We start from the raw sequence: 23367 nt of genomic DNA, 5'->3' as shown, positions 1-23367 counted from the left end.
GACAAGTCTGGGAGCTCCTAGTAGGGGGCTCGGTTGGTGGGGGTGCTGGGAGCAAGGAGCACCTGTAGATGTTGTGGACCCAGGCCGGAGAGTTATGGTGCAGTGTAGCGTTAGGGTACCAGCATTAAGGCGCCTACTGTTCTTTGGGTGACATGCTGAGGGAATGAAAAACAATGCAGCTAGACAACTCTCAATGATGTCCTCTGCTGTGCAAAGGCCCCTTGCTGGCAGGTATTTGGATGTGCTGTCAAAGTGTGGCTTGGACCTCAACAAGTCTTGGTAGACGCAAAGAGTCCGGTACTCTAGGTATTGATGCAGCTCAACTGTGGTTGAATCTGATGTCTCCTCATTTGGAGGGGAGATGTGACTGGCCTCTTGGAGCATGGTGACCTTGTCCTGGGCAGCTGCTCCATTGGTGGACCAAGTAGTCAGCCGGACGGCGAGCCGGATGTTGCAGTTGGTGCCTGCAGGAGGTGGGGAAGTGGCTCTCCCACTCCAAGAGAACTGTTGATGGGCTGGCAAAGTGCTGGAGACCCTCAGAGATTTTTGGGATCCTCACAGCTGCAGGACAAGTTGGGTTGTTGTAATTGTTGGGACAGGAGCAGGTAGGCAGGCACATTTTGTGCCCAAAGTTGACCATTCAGCCACAGTCCTCATTCCTTCAGCTCTTCTTTGTCCTCTTCTTCTTGGGTCAGAGGGGGTGGCAACACCCGGGTCTGAGAAAACCATGTTTGCATACCAAAGATGACAGGGTCTTTGAAGTCCCCGGCCTTGGCATGCAGACTCATTAGCCATTCCTTGGATGCTGCATTGAGAGTTGCATGTAAGGGCCAGGTTGAGTTCCTGGACTCTCTCCTCCGAGCCAGACATGTATTTAAATGAGTTGGGACCTTTTTAGAAATGTCCAAAAAAAAGAGATGCAAAGCAGTTTTTACAGGCCTAACTCACTAAACAGCTTTTTAAATTTTTAATATAGCAGGAGGGACTTAACACAGAAAAAATATATTTGAAGCTCAAGTCAATTGTGAGTTTCTTCGTGGAAACACTTATTGACAGTGTGGTATCAGCAAATGCAAATTCTTCTATTCCACCTCCGAACCACCAATTTAGGAAGCTGGACATCTATGTAGTGTACAAGAGGTACTCTATGCAGATAGTACAGTCAACCCTTATTGGTTTACAGAGGTAAAAATGACAACCCCAAAAGCTCTTTTTTGTGATAGTGTTGGTGAGCAGTTAGGCTTATCAGATGGCAGTCAAAGAATCTCCGTAAGACCAGCAAAATTAAAACTGGCTCAAATCTACCAAGGTACAGCTCCAAGAGCTACTTTCAGAGTTTGATGCCACACATATAACTGAGGACCCTGCACCAGTCAGCCTGCACACAAAGAGACTATTTAGGGTTCAGGGGACACCTCTAAGGTGCCCTCTGCATGCATGTTGTAATAAGTCAGAGGCTGGCATCAGCCTGGATTTATTAAGATGAGATGTTTAATACCAAGCACCATAGATTTCAGTGCAATCATGTCGCTGTGAAACTCTAAACGAGTGTCCAGTACATACCCTAAGATGGCTTCCCTGTTCACTTGTAATGTTTAGCAATTGAGATGGACATCACAGGCTCATATCTGCTCATGCAGATATGTTCTCACATCAAATATAATGATCCCTGCCTTAGGGCTCCAAGGCCTGCTGTAGGGGTTACTTATATATATTTAGATGCAGTGATCGGGGCACAGCAGGCAAAGGCTATGCCATGTAGTGTTTTTCCAGGCCTGCACCAGGACACCCAGACTGTGATGTCAGCTGGGTGCAACTTGTTTTAGGGGGTCCCTGAGGGTGGCACAGTGTGCTGCAGCCCTTAGTGACACTCTCCACTAGCTAGGCCCTAGCCCTAGGTGCCAGGGGTACCTTTTAATAGAGACATATTGAAGGAGAAAAGTGTTTGCCAATTGTACACATTTTTACATGCTTTAGGGAAAGAGCACTGTCACTGTGGACCTGTTTTGCAGGGACCCAGTGCACCTCAGTTGAAAAACGTCAGACAAGTGAGCAAAAATTGGGTGTGACTATGTCCAAAGGGGGCACTTTCCTACAGTTATTAATTCTGCACCCACAATATTATGGTTACATTAAATGTGTGTGTTTGTGGTTAACAAAGTTTATGGGGTGACCTCTGAGGATTGCCTTGATAATGAAGGGGTTTCACTAATTTTGGGTTTAGTTCCCCTGGTTGTTCCTGATACTCTGCTGTTGTTTCTGACAGTCTTTTGAGCATATGAAATCTTAGGAGTAAACATGAGAGGTCTGCAGCAACTCCAAGGCCTTCACCATTCCTGATGGTGCCAGTAATAAAGTTACCAGTCCCTTTGGAAATTACAAGCCTCTTGCAATGTGGGCCAGTTTAGAGATTGGCAGACATAGTACTCCATCCCAAATGCAATGGAGTACCCTGCCCACCAAGCCCTTGTTGCAGCCACCTCATTTAACAATACACAGTCTTTAAGATATCCATTGACTGAACCCTCGTGACTTAAATGATGAAAAAATTACACTGCCCACCCTATTTACAGAGGACAGGGTAAAGTCTTTTTTTCTGTCCATCACCGCCAGGAAAATACTAGCGGTGAGAAACCATGAATATTAATAATGACCTTCACACCCAGGGAGATAATTCCTGCTTTCGGAGTTTGTTTGTAAAAGAACAAAAATTGAAAAAAAATAGTGAAAGGCAATCGATGGCAGACGCCCACCAAATGTTTTGTCCATTGAAAGAAACCACCATGAAGGCAGTTCCTTTCAATGCACATCGATGGCTGCTGGGCCAGCTGTCATCTCTGAATCTGTCAGGTGGTATTCCTTAATGATCATGGATGCAGTGTCCTCTGCTGTCCTGGCAGACAGAGTACTGTCCGTCAAACTCACAATCAGGTCCCAAATCTCCACAGCTCTCATTATAATGTTCAGTGGAATTTGGTGTGTGGATGCCGGAGAATTGGAATTTCCAATTCTGGACACTATCCCATGCATCAAAATCAAGCAATTACATGTTTTCTCCCTGGAATTACATGGTCTTTCTCTGTGTCACTTTCTCTGATTCAAGGCCGACAACCTCCGACATTTTCCTCCTTCCCAAAGGAGGTAGAATGTGTACGAGGAAAGTGTCAGTAAAAGGGCTGGCAGGTGTCAGGAGTGTGGGGATGTGAGGCTCATTGTAGGTTGGCGCCAAATGAGAGGGAGCATTATCTCATAGTTCTGCCGGTGTTGGCTGTGGAGAGGCTGTGCTCTTGCCCAGAGCCCCTGATGGTTTTACATTTTCACCAAGTGTGAATCTGCAACTGTGTTTCTGGGCCCAGAGTTACTGGGCCCTTCGGCACTGGGCTACTCGTTGTGTCCAGAAGCAATATCCCACCTGCAGTTACCACTCCGTGTGAGATACCACGACTTAATAAGGGTCTAACTCTAATTCTTATAGATTTTTAAATGTGTTATATTAAGAAATCTGTAACTATACTGCTTTCTGACCTTGGTTCAAATGATAAAATTCTTGAAAAGGTATGAGAGGATTCAGTATCTGTAAGGACACCACATTTCAGTTGAATGTGGCAGATGTGAAGGTAACTTAGAGCATTTACCTATTTAATTCAGCTGAGGTGAAAAGGGGCTACTACAACAAGCTCGAAACTGTAACTTGCTGGCTCCTATGTTAACCATTTCTATGAATGGGCAATGAAATGCATTTTAACACATTTTGGTAAATCATTATTATTTAAACACTGCTTTCACTGAAAACACTAAAAACAAGTTAATGATGCGATAGATGGATGCAAATTCTTGGCCCTACTTCTCTCTTAGTTCTACTCAGTGAGCACCATATTCCAATAATATGCTCCTTTGGCTTAAATACCAAGGAAAGAAGGCAATAAACTATGTTAAGCTCTCACCTAGAACATTTGTCCCAGATAATGACTAAATATCCATCCTAGTGCCACTGTTCTCAGCCCAGTCAAAATGTTCAGGCATGGCATATGTTTCCGGTCCAGGGAGGACCTTGCTTGGCAGTTCGGGCTGGACTGTTCCCCTGGGGAGAAGGGTCAAGACTGATTTGCATATGGCGATGTCCAAACTGGGGTGGGGTGGTGGGCAAAAACGATGGATTAAATCCAGATCTTTGTGAATGGGGGTGAATGTTTGCATTGTCCAGCATTCCTTCCATCATCTGTTCTTTTTGCTTTTGTCACCCTAAGTGGGAACGGTATATCGAGACGTAGGTCCCGTGCTCACTGCACCACTGGATTCAAGCTAGCCTGGCTGTTGTGGTGTGATACACTGAAACTGGTCCCAGGATACTTGTTTACGGTCCAGGGAGAACCTGGTTTGGAAGTTCGGGCTGGACTGTTCCCATGGGGAGCAGGGTCAAGACTGATTTGTATATGACTGGGTCCAAACTGCTGTGGTGTGGTAGATTAAAAAAATATCAATTAAACCCAAATCTTTGTGACTGTGGGTGAATGTTTGCATTGTTCAGCGTTCTGTCCATTACCTGTTCTTTTTGTTTTTGCCATGTTTTGTTAGCGGATAGTTATAGCCCTCTTCTGAGGGTATTAATGCCCACTAACAGCTAGCCACACAACTTTGAGAAAGGTTAACACATTTTAGATACTTAGCATCTGGCTTCATGTAGACAATGAGGTTAATAACATCTGATGCCTAATTTAATCTCCCCTCATACACACACAGACACACAATTTCATGTTCTTGTTTGCACCACATCACTGGTTTCTACCTTAGCTCCACTCAGGAAGGCTAGTAATGCAAGCAAACAATTCAGCATTATTTTTTCAAGTAGCTCTTTATTATGTTTTTAAGCACCTGTACAAACATTGTGGTCAACACAGAAATGCCTTTGGACGATAGGCTCTTATAATCCATACAGTCTGAATGCTGTTACAATGTCAGACCATCCATTCAAAGTGCTTCTGATGGAACAATGGAACAGCACAATAAATGTCAGACATACATGGATGTACTCAATTCAACAGCCGAAATACCAAAGAACCTTTCTCCCATCTACCTGGTCTGGCAAGGAGAGCAGTGAGGAGAGAGACCACATAGGGCCCCTGGGAGGGGGTCTGGTCCCCTCAAAGAAGGAGCTGCAGTACGGCAACACAGCCGAGTGTAAGAAATATCCAAAAAATGCCAGTAGGGAGCAAAGATAAGCACTGGATTATAATTGGGATTAGCTGAAGGTGGAGGGAAAGGGGGCAAAACAAGTAGTCAATTACCTGTCCTTTGAAGGATGGTAACCCCACACCGCCATCAACGGAACAATAGGTGAAAGAACAGTGGGTGTAGGAAACCATTCCTGATGCCTAAAGTCAGCTGAGGGTGGAAAAACAGGTGGGAAATATAGGTGACTCCCAGTTCTGCCCTATAAGGCCATTTGTTACCTGCAATTGAACACCCAGCTCTCAGTGATGCCTCTCATCAGTTCTAGCCGACATTTGTCAATATAGACATGCTAAGTATCCAGTAAGGGCGCAAGCCCCTGCTTCAAGGGCAGCAATATCCAAGTCGTTGCCTCTGCGGTCACACTTTTAAGAAGATCTTTAAACAAAAGTGATAACAATGGTGTTACAGAGGACTTCCAAGTAATAGCTATGTGGCACTCCAGGAAAACAAACGCCAAGTTGAGGAATCTGACAACATATCTATTCTTGAGCATCTATGTGGACAGCCCAAGGAGGCAGTGAAGTGAATTGCACTACAGAGGGTGATCCATAATATCAGACAGTATTGGAACGGCATTCCCCAGTGGTGGAAAATCTCAGGGCATTCCCATGCCATATGATAAAAGTCAGCCTTGAGACAAGGGCACTGGGGGGCTTCTTGGAGAAACACCCGGAAAGAAAATAGAGGTGCATCAGGGTCAGATATATCTGGTTGACATAGCTGAGTTCAGTGTATTTCAGTCAGGATATCCTGGAGACACCACCCACCTGTTCCAGCACAGGGGTCCACTGCCCATCTTCCAGTTAGTTTCTGGCCAAGAGACAGAGCCCATTTATCCCTTAGTGCCTGGAGAGGAGGAATATGAATTTCCAGCAATCCGCTGTAGTGCCACGTGATTGTGTGCTTACCGAAACCGTATCTTAACAACATCTATAGTGCAGAGGATGTGACTGGTTCAGCAGGCTCTGGCCCTCACACAACTCTGATAGCAACTACTGAGGTGTTCTGTGTCAAAAACTGGCCCTCATCAATATCATACCACTCCTTCAAGTCCTGAAAGGACATCAGGGGGTTTTGGTCATATCGGTCCCCCAACAAGTGAACACTTGCCTCTGAACATGCAGCGTTGCTGTGATGGTCAGCAATCCTGCAAAATGCAGGAAGGACCAACAGTGGTAAACAGGAGGATACAGCACTGGGCCACAACTCAGGATCACATATCTATCTCAGAAGTGTTTAGCCACCCTGACAAGGTGCCCTGCCTGCTGCACACCACATTGAGGACCCATGACCAAGACCTGAATGTCCTGTCCCTCCAAGTCCTGAATGAAGCAAGCCCGTTTGGGATTGGGACCCACCACAAACCACATGGCCTAATGCAACTGTGCTGCAGCATAGTGTAACTTATATTGTGGTGCACCCCGGCACCATTTTTCCCGTTGGTTGAATAACTTATGCTTTTCCTCCCTGAGCCCCAGATCAAGTCGGGAAGAACCTAGTTCAATTCCCTATTGAAACTCCTGAGCAGGGAGACAGGCAGGGCGAAGAAGTGATACAGCAACTAAGGCAACACCAGCATCTTGGAAAAATACACACTGCCCACTGGGGAGAGCAGTAAAGTGTTCCAAAAAGTCAGCAAGTGGTATGTCTCGGAAAAGGGCCCAGCCTAGATTGCTGTCCACTAGATCCCGCTCTGATTGGTAAATGTTAACCGCGAAGTAACAGAAGGTATCATACTGCCAAAGCAGACCGGGGTAGTGAGGGATGTCCTGTTCCACCTGGGGAATTCTGCAAAAGGGGAAAAGACAGGACTTAGACCAATTCAACCTCAAGCCAGAGGCAACACCAAAATCATCTAGTACCTCCATTAGTCCAGGCAATAAACATTGAAAAACCCAGGGAAATATCAAAGTCTCATCTGCGTAGAGTGTTATCACGTCCCAGGAGATGTCAAACTCTGTAAGCCCCATGGTGGGCCTCGCAAGCGAAATATACCCGCTAGCAGCTCCAAAACCAGAGTGAAGATGAGTGAACAGAGCATATACCCCTTTCTGTTGCCCCTGCATACCCTAAATAGTGCTGAGATTTCTCTGCCGGTGCACAATCTAGCAACTGGTTATATGTATAGGAGATCAAGCCACTGCAATGTCTCTGACCCATGCGCCACAGCACCCTCCGCAAAAGGGCCAACACATGGAGTCAAAGGCCTTTTCAATGTCCAATGAAAGGGCCACTACTGGTGGTACCTCAAGCGGTTCCACATCCACGAGGCGAAACAAACAGCAGAGATTGAGAAATATATTTCTCCCGGGAATAAAGCCATTCTGTCCCGTGTGGACCAGATTGAAAGTGTGTTGATTCAATTGACAGCAGTCAATTCACTCTAATCTTCCCTTGGACTTTATAGTCCATGATGATCAGAGAGTGTGGTTGTTAGGAACTCACCTCCAATGGTCCACCGCATGGATGGGGAAGGACCCGGACTTAACTGATTAAAAATCCTGCAGGAGCTTCGGGACGAGAGTGGCCCGTACGCAAAGTGAAACACCACTGGGAGCCCGTTCGACTCTGGCATCTTATTGAACGCCACCTGGTCCAATGGTAGAAGGGCCTTGGAAAGCATCAATGGATCATCAAGGGCCAGGGAATGGGTCTAGGTAGGCAATCAATAAACCATCCAAGTACCCTGACAGAGCGTGCTCCCCAGTCCTCCTGATAAGGAGATCTGTAATGATCAAAGAAGGCCATGTTAATGCCTGACAGTAATGTAAGTATGTCACCTTTCGTGGACCTAATAGATGTCAGCCAGGGCCTCTCGCTCTGAGAGAACAAGAGCCATGTCAGGACACGCGCCATCTTATCACCCTCCGCATGTTGCTTAGTGGTGTATTCTGCATCGCCCAGCCTCCTCAATCTCTTTGCCAAGGCCATGGGTCTGCCCTGAGAGACGTAGGTTGATCCAGTTGACCACGCCAAGACTCCATATGAATCTCAGCTATATGAATAGCAGCCTCCTTTGCCATCAGCTCATGCCACCGGGTGTCTTTCACGCCACATTCAGTTTTAATGCAGAGTCCTCACAAGACGACCTTAGCAAACAATTCAGCACCATTGCTCTCCTTTCTATGTGTTATCAGAGAACAAATACTCTTAGTTGGGACTATTTTTGACTGGTAATTGCCTGGCCAAGAGGAAAGGTTATGCTGTACAATTATTGGCTTGAACTGAAGTCACGGGCCCATAACGAGGGTGAATGGCACATAACGTTTGCTCATGTCTGGCAACATACAGTCAATAAAGCTAATGACATCCTTCCCTGTCAGGTAAACAAGTGACCTGTCCATGTCTACTTCATGCCCCTGCTTCACACTGTGACTAAAGTTACAAAACAAGAAAACAATAGTATGTAAGGTCAGCACACTAAGCATTCTAAGAGATGGAGCCATTACATGCATGGTAAACACAGAATTTTCTCACATTTTCCCTGTATTTTACGCAAACACCCCCCCTGCTGTCGACAGGTGGAATCCCTGGCCAAACCCTACTGAACTGCTCGATTCGGCCAGTTAATGACTGGTAGCAGCCGAATTGGGATGACTGGGGACCTTGTAATAGTGCTATGTCATCCTAAGGGTGCGTTTGTAGAATTTAGCGCTTTCCCCATTGCGTGAATATTTTTAAACATAGTAAAAGTTGTGATTTTGAACACAAAATAAAGCATCAACAATGACAGCAAAGCCAAATAACTTGTTAAATTCTTACTTGCAAGCTGAAAAATCACAAATGTTATGCGAGACCAATGGTGCAAAGAACCATTCAAATCCAATGTCATATATATTCCCTTTATTAACTTTATATGTATATATGTATGCCACGGGAGTGAAAATAAATGAGGCCCAATACTATTGTTATTTAGAGCATCTGTACTAATAAACACATATTCATAAGCATGTTACTACTATGCAAATCTCAAATTCGAATTTATTACCACGGTACAGCAACAGTGAAGTGAGGAAAAACACTTTTTACTGCCCCACTGATTCCATATAACATTACTTTAAAAAGAAAAACAAGACTCCTTATAGTGAGGACTTCTCCTCATTGTGATTTTACGTTGTTGCACAAACTTAACTCCTTGCGTCCTATTTTGGTTAAATCACTTTTGTTAAAACAAATAAACAAGATAAAGAGTCATGGAATAAACCTTATATACTGATGTGCAAGGAATAGAGCGGGGAAGGCGTCAAAACTTACTTAAGGCTTCCCCTCCAAGGAATCATGCCCCCCTAATCACTAGGTCACCACTAGGTAGTTATGATTAGGTTAGGACCATGTTTCTTTGAAAAAGCATTTTAGACTTGCCGATATCTTTGGCAGTGTTTGACAAATCTTCACAATATATTACAAAAAGAACTGTTTCAGTGATTTTTGTTGCAAATGGAAAGTTTCAGAGTGATCCATCAAGCAGGGGCTGAGGAAAAGAGGTGTCAAAAAAGTTGTGTTTCCCATGTTAATTACCATAGGACCTTTCGACACGACTACAGCCCAAACCGCTGGACAGAATTATTCCTAATTTGGCAGAAAACTAGCTTTCTCTACACAGATGATGCTTTCGCTTATTAGGTGAAAATAAGGGAAAATAAATGTGTATATCTAGGAACGCGGATCCTTGGCCATCTCTTCGGTAATAATGAGAGCTTGTGCAGGGAAATGCACAGCTCAGATTGGTTGCCAACATTTAAAACCAGGAAGTGTTGGCAGCCATCTTGGAAAAGTAAAAAAAAATACAAGGGTCCAGGGTAGAGGCACCCTGACCCATTAGCTCTGGTGCCCCCTAGAGCTAAAAAGCTTTTTTTTCTAATTTTCGCTGCAATTCGCGGCAGATCCGGCAATAATTTTTAAAAAGTGCAGGCTTCCGCACTTGTTTTCTCTAGACCCCCCGGGTCCCAGTGGCAATGACATATATACATGGGGGCAGGCTGCCCGGGACCCCACCAGAAGCCCCAGGAACCACCACCTCCCTAGGGAGATTTTAGTTTAATGTGCAGTGGGGCCTGCGTAGCCCCCTCCACACCCTGGGGACCACCACCTCTATGGGGCAAAATGCATTTTTGTCGTGGTGGACAACCGACGGCCTGCCCCACAACCCCAGAAACCACTACCTCCCCAGGGCATAAAAGACCTTTGGTGCGGGGGGCCACAGGTCCCCCCTGCAGCCCCGCGGACCATCACCCTCCCAGAACATTAAAGAAATTTGATGCAGTGGGGTCACACTCTGCCCCCCCACAATTCCAGGGACAACCTGTGGCATTATTTATCTAAAGAATGCATTATCTTCTGCTCATTGCCTCAACAGTTTTCAGCCAGGTGTACTGTGCTGTGTTATCACTGATGCTTCAGATAAAGGATTGGGTTGTGTGCCTAAACAAATAAATGGGGGTAAGGAAGTTACTATTGCGTTTGCTTCCAGAGCTCTGAGAGGGACTGAATCCAGATATTCTACCATCGAAAAAGAGGTGTTAGCCATTTATTGGGCAGTCAAGAAGTTTAAGCAATTTCTTTGGGGATCATGTTTAGTTGTGCAGTCTCATCATAAGCCATTACAGGAGATTTTTTATTTAAAAAAAGGGGTTGGATTGTATATCTTCTTGCATTAGCAAGTGGATATTTGGTCTCCAGGTTTTTCAATTTTCTGTTAAGTATGTTCCTGGATGTGAGAATAAAACCGCTGATTGTTTGTCTAGGTTGAGGTCGGTGAGTTGGGATGTGGGTGATGAACTGAATTTGTGGTGGGTTGATGATGATGTCAAAGTTTGTAGTGTGACTGATGGTTGCATTTTGGAAAAAGAATGGTTGGAGGAATTGCATAAGGATGAAGAGTTGGTAAATATTAGAGATTTGTTGTTATCTGGCAATACCTTGGTAGGTCATGGGAAGGGGGTAGTGTTATACAAGAAAGTCTGGGATGGGCTCTCTGTAGAGAAGGGTTTAGTATTGAGAGCTGGCAGATTAATACCTCCTTCCGGTCTGCGCGAATGCTTGATGTGCCTTGCACATTCAGGTCATCATGGCATATGCAAGACCAAAGAGAGGTTGAGGAGTGCGTATTGGTGACCAGGTATGGATTTAGCTCTGGAAAGAAAGGTCAGAGGCCATGTGGAGTGCAAAATTGCAGATAAAACTTTGAAGAGGAGGACGCATCCCATGGAACAGAGGGAGATTCCAAAAGAAGTGTGGGAAGAGGTTTCGTTAGACAGTATGGGTCCTGTAAGTTGTGGTTCAATTTCCAAGTATGTTATAGTCTTGATAGATGTCTTATCCCGTTGGCCTGAGGTTTTGATTATTTCATATGTTACGTCAATAATGATCATAAAGTTTCTTACGGATGTGTTTGCCAGAAGGGGGAACACCAGGTGTATTCTAACGGGCAATGGTGTTCAATTTACATCCAAGTTGATGGGTGATCTTTTGGTATCAAGAGATATTGTGCATAAAAAATGTGCTTTGTACCATCCCGAATCGAATGGTATGGTTGAGCGTTTCAACAGGACGTTGAAAGAAATAATTCAATTGGCTAAGCAGATGGATGTGAGTATATATAGGTATACACCACACTCCAGTACTGGTCAATCACCGTTTGTATTATTCAGAAAAAGAATTCCACACACAAAAATTAATCTGCCGTGGGTTAAGGAGTATGTTAAAGATATGAATAGTTGTGAAGATCTAAACAAATATTGCCTTGGCAAAAGAGAATCTGGTGCTAGAAAAGAGGAAACACACTTATGATGTACGCAAATCTATGAAAGATGTAGTAGTGGCACAGGGTGATTCTGTTAAAATAAAATTGCCTGGTAGGGTAAGCAGTGGACAATCACATTACAGTAGAGTCTTCAAGGTTATTAAAGTGTTCAAAGGAGCCATCAAGGTCGACGATGGACGTATTTTGAATTTGAACAGAGTTGTTAGACTCAAGACTGATTAGTGCTTTTCTTGTTAAATGTATTGTTTGTTTTTCCTCTTCTTGTTTTTCTTATTGTTTTGTTACATAGGGGGGGTAGTGTGGCATTGTGTATTATTTTCTATTAGTTGTTTTCTCATTGTATTTTATGTTCCTCTGTTTATATTGTATATATTGGTATGTTCCTTCTCCCCCCATTTTTCTACTGTTTCAGTAGCTCGGAATGTTCCTGGCATTCCAGCCTTCCTGAGACGGTCGTTGAAGATTGGACCCTGCTGCTGGGGATGGAGTTTCCTTTTCCTGTATTTAAGCTTAAATAAACACAATACTGTTATCAATCCATGCAATTTGGACTCCTGTTCTTTGGATTAACGAGTACTTCACCACACAACCACCTCCCCGAAGCATCAAAGAAATTTGGTTCGGTGGGCTGCATGGCCCCACGTAGCTCCAGGGACCACCACCTCCCCGGTCATTGAAGAAATTTGGTGCGGGGGACCCACATGGCCCCTTACCGCCATAGGGACCACCACCTCCCTAGGCAAACACTAAGGGCCAGATGTATCAAAGCTTTTTGCATTCGCAAACGGTGCAAATGCCCGTTTGCGAATGCAAAAAGCCATATCAGAATGTATCAAAGGCATTCGGAATGCAATTTTAAGGAATCGCTAAAATAGCGATTCCTTAAAATTACGACCCTGTTTAGAGAGTCGCAAAATGCGACTCTAAATAAGAAATCGCAAACAAGGAATCCTTATTTGTTATTTCTAAAGCACATGTTTGAAGCAATTCCTTAATGCGAATTGGGCATTAAGGAATCGCTATTTACCACCAAGTTGAACTTGGTGGTAACCATGTGCAAATTTTAAAAATGCATTTAAAATGCATTTTTAAGATTTACATGTAAAGCACACATGCCCTTTTAGCATGTGTGCACCTTACATGTTGTAAAAAAATATTTTGGGGTGCAGCACCCTGGACTTTGCATTTCCAAAAATTGCGAATTCCATTTAGGAATTCGCAATTTGGGACATGCAAAGTATTCGCAAATATGGGCCGACAGGCCCATAGATGCGAATGGGGCCTGTATCTCAATTTGCGATTCGGTGATAGCATTTGCGATTTTTAAGAAATCATTATTACCGAATCGCAAATATGATACATTGCATTTTGCGATTCAGAAATAGCGATTTCTTAAAAATCGCTATATCCGACTCGCAAAATGCATTCTTGATACATCTGGCCCTAAATAAGTATAAAAGTGGTCCATTTCACACCCCCTGCAGCCCTGGGGACCAACACCTCCCTGAGGGTATTTTATGTTGGAGGGGGACGTACTCCCCCCCTCATGGAGCCACTGATGACTCTGGGAACAGCTACACCCCAGGGCCAGCTCCTGCTGTGTCCTAGGGTGCCCATTCCCAGCCATAGCTCTTTGCTGTGGCTTGGTGGCCGCTTTGAAGCTTCTTTCAGGTCACTGCAAACACTCTGCTCCATTGAAGGGAGAGCTGTCAAACATCTCTCTCTTCATCAAAGTAGAGGTTTCCTCTGTGTTACTGCCCGCAGAGATGCAGGCAGACACAGAGAGGAGCAACAAGAAAAAAAAGGGGGGGAACAAATCCTGTGGGAGATTGATCTGGTCCTGTGCATCATACTCCAATCACACACAAGACAAAAAAGAATGCAAAGTTCCACTGAAAGTGCGAATCCTCACTGCCAATTAGGGGAGAAGTCAGCTGGTCCCTACAAGCAAGATGTGCTCTGAACAAGAGCCCTCACTCACCTTTTGGTGACATGCTTCATCATCGGGCTATGCTCCTCGTCAGGCTGGCACTGCAATGCCTGACACACCCCTCAAGGGGGCTCTTAGCAGGAGATCTTTTAGAAATTATTGCAGAGGGTGAGTGCAAGAATGTGGGATTGGTGAAAAAGCTGTTAAAATTAACTAGGGGGATCCAGAGGACTCACCTTTATTATGAAGTTGGAGCCCCTGTCAAGGTTAAAAACTAAAAAGGGGGGCTAAGTACAATGACCCAATCCCCTGCAAGTATGACTAGTTGTGTGTCATGTGCCCCCACTCTAGGGACTGACTCAAGGGGTCATGTGTTGGTAATCCCTACACTGCCTATCAAAAACTGGTCAACATGTTTCTCGCTCTAGCAGTCATAAGGATCTATTTGCGATTCGTCAGGACCTTTGAATGAACAACCTAATTCTCACTATCATGTAGACACATACCATATGAGTAATAGATGATATGGTAATCTAAGCAGGAACCCTCCCTGAATCAGAAGGATGGGCCCAATGCGGATAACACTGAGCTCGCGTTGTTCAACAAATATATTAATTTGTTTCAGGAACGACATCCTCTGGCACACCTACCCCAATCTGTGCTCCACGGCACACAGAGGAAACTGCTCTCACAAAGAGGGAGCTGCTTTACCAGCTCCCTCTCTGTGACATCAATGCTAGCTCCCACAGAAGGTGGGGAGCCAGCTGGGACAGTGAGGGCCTTCAGGCTCCCCCGACAAATCCCAACATTGAGACTCAGTGCCCTGGGGGGCACCCAGGTCACATGGCCGGGCCCAGGGGATGGGGTTCCTGGGGCCGAGATCTGCACTGGGGAGGGCTGCCACACGGGCCCCCTCTCCCAAAAAAAGAAATAATTAGGCTGTGCTCTGAGAATGGAGTCCTCTGGCCGAGATCGACCTGTGGAGGAGGGCTGCTGCCCCCCCTGAAAAAAAATTAGGCCGGGCCTTAGGGGATGGGGTGCCGGTGCCAAGATCTGCCTAGGGATGGGGGCTGTGTAACCCCCCCATAAGCCCCTCAAAAAACAAATTTTTAGGCTGGGTTCTGGAGGATGGGGTCCCCGTATTGAGATCGGGCTGGGGAGGGGGCTGCGCGACCCCTTCATAAAAATTAAATGCTTAGGGCAGGCCCCGGTGGATTGGGATCCCTGGGGCTGAGTTTGGCCTGGGGGGGTCATGCAGCCCTCCTCCCTACAAAAAAATAAAATATTTATGCTGGGACCCCAGAGATGGAGTCCCAGGGGGGCCATTATCGTCCTGAGAAGGAGAGCCATGTGGGGTTGGGTTGTTACAGGGGTTTGCCACAGGGACTGGCCCTGCGGCCAGGCCCTGCAGCCAACCCTCGCTGCACATTGCCAAAGGCTCTGCGTACCGCGAGGTTGGGTGGTTATAAGAGTTGGCTGCAGGGGCTGGCCCAGGCCAGGCCTGTAGACAGTGACTGTTGTGCAGGCCAGTGGCCGTGTGCAGCATGCAGATGGGTGGTTAGAGGGGTTGGCCCCAGGTACTGGCCATTGGCCTGGCCCTGCAGCCAACCTGATGGTTGGATTGATGATTAGTAATGAAAATGACTTTACGTGAAAAAAAACATAGAAATTCTCTGAAAAAAACAAAGGTTACAGGGACGTTATAGTTAGGAAATAGAATTTTTTTAAATGTAGAAATTCACTGAAAAAAACGAAGGTTACAGGGACGTTATAGTTAGGCTCACATTTTAAATGTAGAAAACCATAGAAATTCACCTGTTAGAGTTATATCAAGTAACTCTAACTTCTGCCCTCACCATGCACTGGTAATTACCTCATAAAAAAACAGCACTCATGACATCTTTGATAACATCACTGATAATATCAATGTTATATATGCAGTAAAAAAAAATCAAAAAACTGTGCATGGCCAGGGCGTGAGTTATAGTTACCTTAGGGCACAAGATATAATTACTTGAAATAACTAACTATAATAGGTGAATTTCTATGGTTGTGTATGTTTAAAATGTGAGCCTAACTATAAATTTGATTTTGTAACTATAACACCCCTGTAACCTTTGTATATACAGGGAGTGCAGAATTATTAGGCAAATGAGTATTTTGACCACATCATCCTCTTTATGCATGTTGTCTTACTCCAAGCTGTATAGGCTCGAAAGCCTACTACCAATTAAGCATATTAGGTGATGTGCATCTCTGTAATGAGAAGGGGTGTGGTCTAATGACATCAACACCCTATATCAGGTGTGCATAATTATTAGGCAACTTCCTTTCCTTTGGCAAAATGAGTCAAAAGAAGGACTTGACAGTCTCCGAAAAGTCAAAAATAGTGAGATATCTTGCAGAGGGATGCAGCACTCTTAAAATTGCAAAGCTTCTGAAGCGTGATCATCGAACAATCAAGCGTTTCATTCAAAATAGTCAACAGGGTCGCAAGAAGCGTGTGGAAAAACCAAGGCGCAAAATAACTGCCCATGAACTGAGAAAAGTCAAGCGTGCAGCTGCCACGATGCCACTTGCCACCAGTTTGGCCATATTTCAGAGCTGCAACATCACTGGAGTGCCCAAAAGCACAAGGTGTGCAATACTCAGAGACATGGCCAAGGTAAGAAAGGCTGAAAGACGACCACCACTGAACAAGACACACAAGCTGAAACGTCAAGACTGGGCCAAGAAATATCTCAAGACTGATTTTTCTAAGGTTTTATGGACTGATGAAATGAGAGTGAGTCTTGATGGGCCAGATGGATGGGCCCGTGGCTGGATTGGTAAAGGGCAGAGAGCTCCAGTCCGACTCAGACGCCAGCAAGGTGGAGGTGGAGTACTGGTTTGGGCTGGTATCATCAAAGATGAGCTTGTGGGGCCTTTTCGGGTTGAGGATGGAGTCAAGCTCAACTCCCAGTCCTACTGCCAGTTCCTGGAAGACACCTTCTTCAAGCAGTGGTACAGGAAGAAGTCCTCATCCTTCAAGAAAAACATGATTTTCATGCAGGACAATGCTCCATCACACGTGTCCAAGTACTCCACAGCGTGGCTGGCAAGAAAGGGTATAAAAGAAGGAAATCTAATGACATGGCCTCCTTGTTCACCTGATCTGAACCCCATTGAGAACCTGTGGTCCATCATCAAATGTGAGATTTACAAGGAGGGAAAACAGTACACCTCTCTGAACAGTGTCTGGGAGGCTGTGGTTGCTGCTGCACGCAATGTTGATGGTGAACAGATCAAAACACTGACAGAATCCATGGATGGCAGGCTTTTGAGTGTCCTTGCAAAGAAAGGTGGCTATATTGGTCACTGATTTGTTTTTGTTTTGTTTTTGAATGTCAGAAATGTATATTTGTGAATGTTGAGATGTTATATTGGTTTCACTGGTAATAATAAATAATTGAAATGGGTATGTATTTTTTTTTTGTTAAGTTGCCTAATAATTATGCACAGTAATAGTCACCTACACACACAGATATCCCCCTAACATAGCTAAAACTAAAAACAAACTAAAAACTACTTCCAAAAATATTCAGCTTTGATATTAATGAGTTTTTTGGGTTCATTGAGAACATGGTTGTTGTTCAATAATAAAATTAATCCTCAAAATTACAACTTGCCTAATAATTCTGCACTCCCTGTATATATATATATATATATATATATATATATATATTGTCAGTGAAACTAAATGTACTGATAAGCATGCACCCACATATTTTTTACTACAGTGCATCGGTCAAGTTATAGTTTATCATTACAGGTCAGCAAACATGAAAAAAATATATTTTTTTACTGCCACACAGAGTTACAGATGGAAACAACTCCCCAAAAAGGTCAGTTTTCACCTAAGTGTAATTTTATTTTGCTGTTCACGTTTAACCCTTTGCATCTTGGTTTTAGTTAAAATGCCATGGCATAAACCATATAGGCAGCTGTGCAGAGTGTAATATGCTATTTATCAGCGTTGTCGAGAGAGGGGAGGAGCAGAATGACTTACTCCAGGCTTAGCCTCCTGTGAGGCGGTCCCTCCCCACACACAAATAACATATTACCAGTGCCTAATTTGAGCAGGTGGTTGCCAGAGGGGTTCACTTCCACTCATTTTTGGGGACTACCACGTATTTTTCTTCTTCAGATATAGACCACAAGCAAGAGAGAGAAAAATACATAACTGGAAAGGAGGAGGAAGAGAAAGACGAGAAAAGCGGCAAAACGGGAGAAATCGGGATCCTGCAAGTGCGAGAAAAAGGGGCAGGGAGTGTCTGATAGCGAGTTAAAGAGGCATGAGGGGGATTCAGCCTTGGTGTTCGGCGCACCGATTTTTAATAGCACTGCCAGGAGCAAAGCTGTGGGCACTGGCTCGCATTCTTTTAGCTCTGGCGCGCGCGTGCGCGCGCACACCCACGTCCACGCACAGCCACACGCATTTATTTATTGCCACCTCGCTGTGTGATTCTGCTAAACATCGTGACTTTGTCCAAGAGCACAATATTTGTTAATGTGATGAGTTAATTTGTTAAATACCACAATTTCTGTATTTCTTCGAAATGTTCTTAAGTATTTGACAATGAACACCACAATGGAGAAATTGAAAAGCACTAAATAATATTACAAAGCTTTGGGTAAAACTTAGAGTCACCGTCATGAGAATGAAAACAAATAGAAAAGAACACAAGAACGAACGCACACTGTGAGGTAAGACGTGACATACGGAAGACGCTTTGCCAAACTGGGAGAACAGTGTCACGGGGAAAAGACTCGAAGGTTTTATAAACCTTGAATCGCAGTATTTCTTGGGATGTTAAAAATGTAAAATTGTGCGAAGATAGCCCAGCAGGTAGAAACGCACAAAGGAAGAAACAGAATGGAGAAAATTAGAGAGTGAAGAGATCAGATGTTAGGCAGAGAAGTGCAAGGTATGCGGAAAACGACGAAAAAGGAGAGCTATTTTGGAGAAGAGATGTGAAAGCAGAGAGGAAAGAGATAAAGAGGTATAAAACAGAAGGGGAGACCAGAGGGGCAAGAGAATACAATAGAGAAAATGAGAAGCGAAAATTACAGATCAGTCAAAGAAAGTGCACACTCGAGAGAGAACCAAGAGACTGATAGAAATTACTATGGTAATTCACTCAAAGTATGAAAGAGAATGAAAAGAAGAAATAGACCAATGGTTCATTTGTAAAAAGTATTTGTGCCAGTGCTTTAAATGGTCCGGTACTGTCCGGTACTGAGTAGTGGCACTTTTTAATTTTGAGTGGGAGAGTACCTGCACTTCTTGAGAAAACCGTAATACTTTTAATTAGAGAGTACCAGCATTTCTCAGAAACAGGCAGGTACTCTGGTACAGAGTACCTGCACTTCTATTTTTCCATTTCAAGCACTGATTAGTGCCCAATGTTTTTGTTATGCTTACGGTCGGCGCTGCCGAATTCCAGAGTTGTGAATACCATGCAAATGTGCAAGTTCTGATTTCTGGTCAAGTCTCTTTCATCCACCACCTTGCAGTCCCCCCACCCCATCCCCCATTTCACTCTTACAGGTTCTTTCCGTCCCTGCTTTCTCATTTTGCCATAGTTTTCCTTTCTTTCTCTTCCTCCACCTCCCCGCCTTTTCTGCCTTAAACCCTCTTATTCTGGGTCAAATTATGTTGCTGAAAACTAAGTACTGGTTCCCAGTGCTTGAAATGGAAAAACAGAAGTGCAGATACTCTGCACCTGAGTACCTGCTTGTTTCTGAAAAGTGCCGGTACTCTCCAATTAAAAGCATTACGTGTTTCTTGAGAAGTGCAGGTACTCTCCTTCTCAAAATTAAAAAGTGCCGGTACTCCGTACCGGACAGTACCGGCCATTTAAAGCACTGCTGGTTCCCAAAAATGAATGCCAGCGCACCACCCGAACCCCCTGGCTCAAATTAAGCACTGAAAAGAGACCAAAGGAAAGGGCGAAGGAGTGCAGGGGAAAGAAATGACAGAAACTGGAAAAAAGATGGTGACAGGAACAGAGAGATGGACAGGCTATGGTAGGGGGAGCAGAGAGTGAAAGGAAACGCAAACTAAAGCTAAGGTGAGAGAGATTCCACAACAGCTGAGCTGGTGGATGTTATCAGTCGAGAAGAAAGTGACACCAACTCTGCTCCACCGGAGGGTGAAGAGACTAAAGGAGGGACAGAAGATCTCTGAGGTGTGAGGAGGCAGAGGAGAGGAGCAGACGAAGGGGTCAGTGGCACTTCTCACCTTGGACAGGAGACGCGCTGGCACTCCGGCTAAGCGCACACTCACGAGGAGAGGGTTTTTTAAAGAGCTCCCCAGTGATAATGAAAGTGCTTTCTCTGAGTAAGATGGGGGAAGGCAGGAAAGGAAGGAGGGGTGTGAGAAATAGCGAGAGGGTGGAGGGCAGGGCTGTAGAGAAAGTGAGAGAAGTCATGAAGTAGGGGAGATGCCATGATGAGTATGAGTATGTAGGAAAGTTAAGGGAAAAGAGTCGGGAAAATCAAAAGAGAGGGAAAATCAGGTATCCGAAGGGGAAAGATCGCTGTGTGGGTTGAGCACCTGCTGCAAAGATCTAGGTGTAACCCTCCGGATCGCTCGAATGCATCACAGGGTCGTCCGCTGCTTTTATCATACCAAGATCGATTCCGAATATAATTTGAGCGCCAAATTGGAATTAAGTCACCGGTGTGGCTTGCGTAACTGTCCCAAAATAAAATTAGCAAGGATGAGAGAGGATGCATTAGATAGCAGGAGGTGACAGGGACGTGGAGAACATGAGAAGCGAGAGAAGATGAGAGAGGGCAGGATTAAGCAAGGGAGTAATACAACAGATCGGGATGTGTAGAACGATGAGAGGCAGAGAGTGAGGAGGTTCCAGAGGGAAAGGAGGAGTAGATGAAGAGGGAAAGCAGAAATTGGGAAGGAGATGAGGGTTCAAACAAGAACATTTGGCAACGTACGCTGCTAGAGGTGGCTGCGCTCACTGGACCTGATTTTCAAACTGCACTTTTGTAGTAATTTACACTTTCAAATACATTTCCTTCTTTTCAGTATTCATAAACTGTCCTTTTGTAGTAATTAATACCTTTGTTGTAATTTACACTTTTGTAGTTAGTCCCTAACTCCGTTATTTTCTATGCGAGAGTGCCACAATATCATTGGCTGGCCATATGAAGAGGGAATTTACTACAAAAGTGTAATCTACTGCAAAATTGTGTTACTACAAAAGTGCAATTTGTGAATATCGAAAAGTAGTAAACTAATTCAAAATTGTAAACATACTCAAAAGTGTAAGTTACCTCTTTGAATTAAGCACATAGTGCAATGCGCACAGTTGCTTGCCGTCCAGTTAAGCTATGTTATGTTGCCACTTGTTTGAAGTGGTTTGAAACTAACGTCAATAACTAAGTTTAAAACCACGCTCTGAACTCTTGTGCTTACTGGTTCCTCTCGCCCCCGAAGGAACTATGCTGGCATGTTACAAACACATCATAGCTTGGAAAATGTAAGGCATGCATGATAGGCATACATGATGCAGCAGCACGCAACTTCAAATGTTATATGTGTGTCTTTCTGGCTTCACCATCCCACCCCACGCTCCAGCAACCCGTTACTAGAGCAAAGGAGGAACAAACAGTACACGTTCGTGAGAGGAAAGAAAACATTGAAACGTCAGAGCAGGTGAAGTGAAGTAAACAAGCACCGCAGCTGGTGAGGTCTGTGCCGCCGGAAATGCGCTGCCCTCTGTCTGAAAGTCACACACCGTCTTTTTACCGCCGACAGCGCCAACGGCGTACTGTTTATTTACATCAACATATCTGACTTCCACCTTCTCTGCTGTGGTGTACAGTGTTGCCATGGACCCCAATGCAAGCAAATACGTCTCGACAGCCCACTCCCCCAGCAGCTCTGAGATGGGCAAAGGGCTTGATGTACAAAATAATGTTGTGGTCGCACGCCCAGAGATTCACAAAATCACGGGGTTTGTCATCATATCTTAGTGTTTTGAAATGTACAGGATCACTATGGCGATTCAGAAAAGATATTCTGACTCGGAAAAGAAGTTCAATGAGTCAAAATAAATTGCTTTTAGGAGAAGCATAAAAGTGGTATCCTCTGTTAATTGTATAACAGTGAATACAATTAGCAGTGCATGGTGAGGGAGTGAGTTATAGTTGCTTTTGGGCACTAGTTATATTTACTTGAGATAACAATAACTTGTGAATTTCAGTGTTTTTGTTTGTTTAAAACTATAACGTCGCTTTAACTTTTGGCTTGTTCAGTGAATTTCTATTTTTTTTTTAATAATTGAAGCAAGATGTAATTACAATTCTTAACTATCACACCATTTTGTTTTTTAGTAAATTTGTAAGGTTTTTGGAATACCTAGTTATAACTCTCAGTTTAACCAATGCTTTTCCAGTGAATGTCCAGGATTTGTATTAATGTATGTTACTGTCAATATATAAAAGGAAAGCCTATTGGTTTTGTAAATAGACAACAAACTATTTAAAGCAAAACAGCATTAAGCAAGTACCTGTATTTTCTCACATTTTTCAGGCCACATAATGAAGCCATAAAAACAACTACAAGTCTCTGCATTTTCAAACTGAAGAGCAACAGCTCCAACTCTGGGAATGCTTAAAATGCTAACAACTTTTCCCTGAGTCACATTCCATAGACCCTCGGGTTAATTCTTCAAGTATTTGTGGGGGACTGCTGCACTAACTGCAGCAATCCACCATACTTTAAAAAAACCTGCTGGTGAAGCCCCTGCCCAGACTGGGGGCAATACCAACAAAAAATCATAAGTAAATTAGCCCATGAAGGGCATGATGGGGTGGTCCTTGCTAGGGGTATGGAATAATAAATGAGTGGGTCTGGCTGCTCATTTATTATGCACTTCATGATTGTTTTTTTTTTTTTTTTGGTGGGTGTCTATGTCCCACCTGGCACACCCACACATATATTTTCATTGGAGGCAGCAAGATCAGCCCCAGAGCCCCTACTGCTCTACTGGCTTCATGAAGCGGATTCACTGCACAAGTCCAGACAGGAACCGACAAAAACGTTATTATTTTTTTCCTGTATAAATCTGGGGGGGGTCGGTACCCACCCGGGGCACACCATATCATTTTTATTTTTGATGTTGGGGGTTGTGGTGGGGAGCCCCAGGGCCAATGTGGGCTCCCTGCTAGCGTGGACCTGGCAATGCTTTTATTTTTTACATACGGTGCCCGGTACCCCATGAGTCACTCCATAGCATTTTTAACATTGGGGGCACTGGGGACAGCCCAAAGACTCCTGCAGTCCTGCCGCCTCCCCATCCCGCACCCATCCTGGTTTGTGGCAGGAGCTGTCATTGCACTTGCCCCGTATGAGCAGTTTTCATTTGCTCCTGCC

At 44.4% G+C, this 23367-nt stretch overlaps 1 protein-coding gene across 1 annotated transcript in view; it reads right to left on the bottom strand.

Annotated features, from left to right (window-relative positions):
* The window catches only part of LOC138258606 (high mobility group protein HMGI-C-like), a 129240-nt gene extending 108941 nt beyond the window's left edge, over positions 1-20299 (bottom strand). The window contains exon 1 of the mRNA XM_069205957.1: positions 20209-20299. The gene's annotated coding sequence lies outside the window, so the exon portion shown is untranslated. The remainder of the gene's footprint in view (positions 1-20208) is intronic.
* Positions 20300-23367: the final 3068 nt, after the last annotated feature.

This window comes from Pleurodeles waltl, chromosome 9 (genome assembly GCF_031143425.1).
Source record: "Pleurodeles waltl isolate 20211129_DDA chromosome 9, aPleWal1.hap1.20221129, whole genome shotgun sequence".
In the NCBI taxonomy this organism is placed as follows: domain Eukaryota; kingdom Metazoa; phylum Chordata; class Amphibia; order Caudata; family Salamandridae; genus Pleurodeles; species Pleurodeles waltl.
This window is presented reverse-complemented; position numbering and strand designations above follow the sequence as displayed.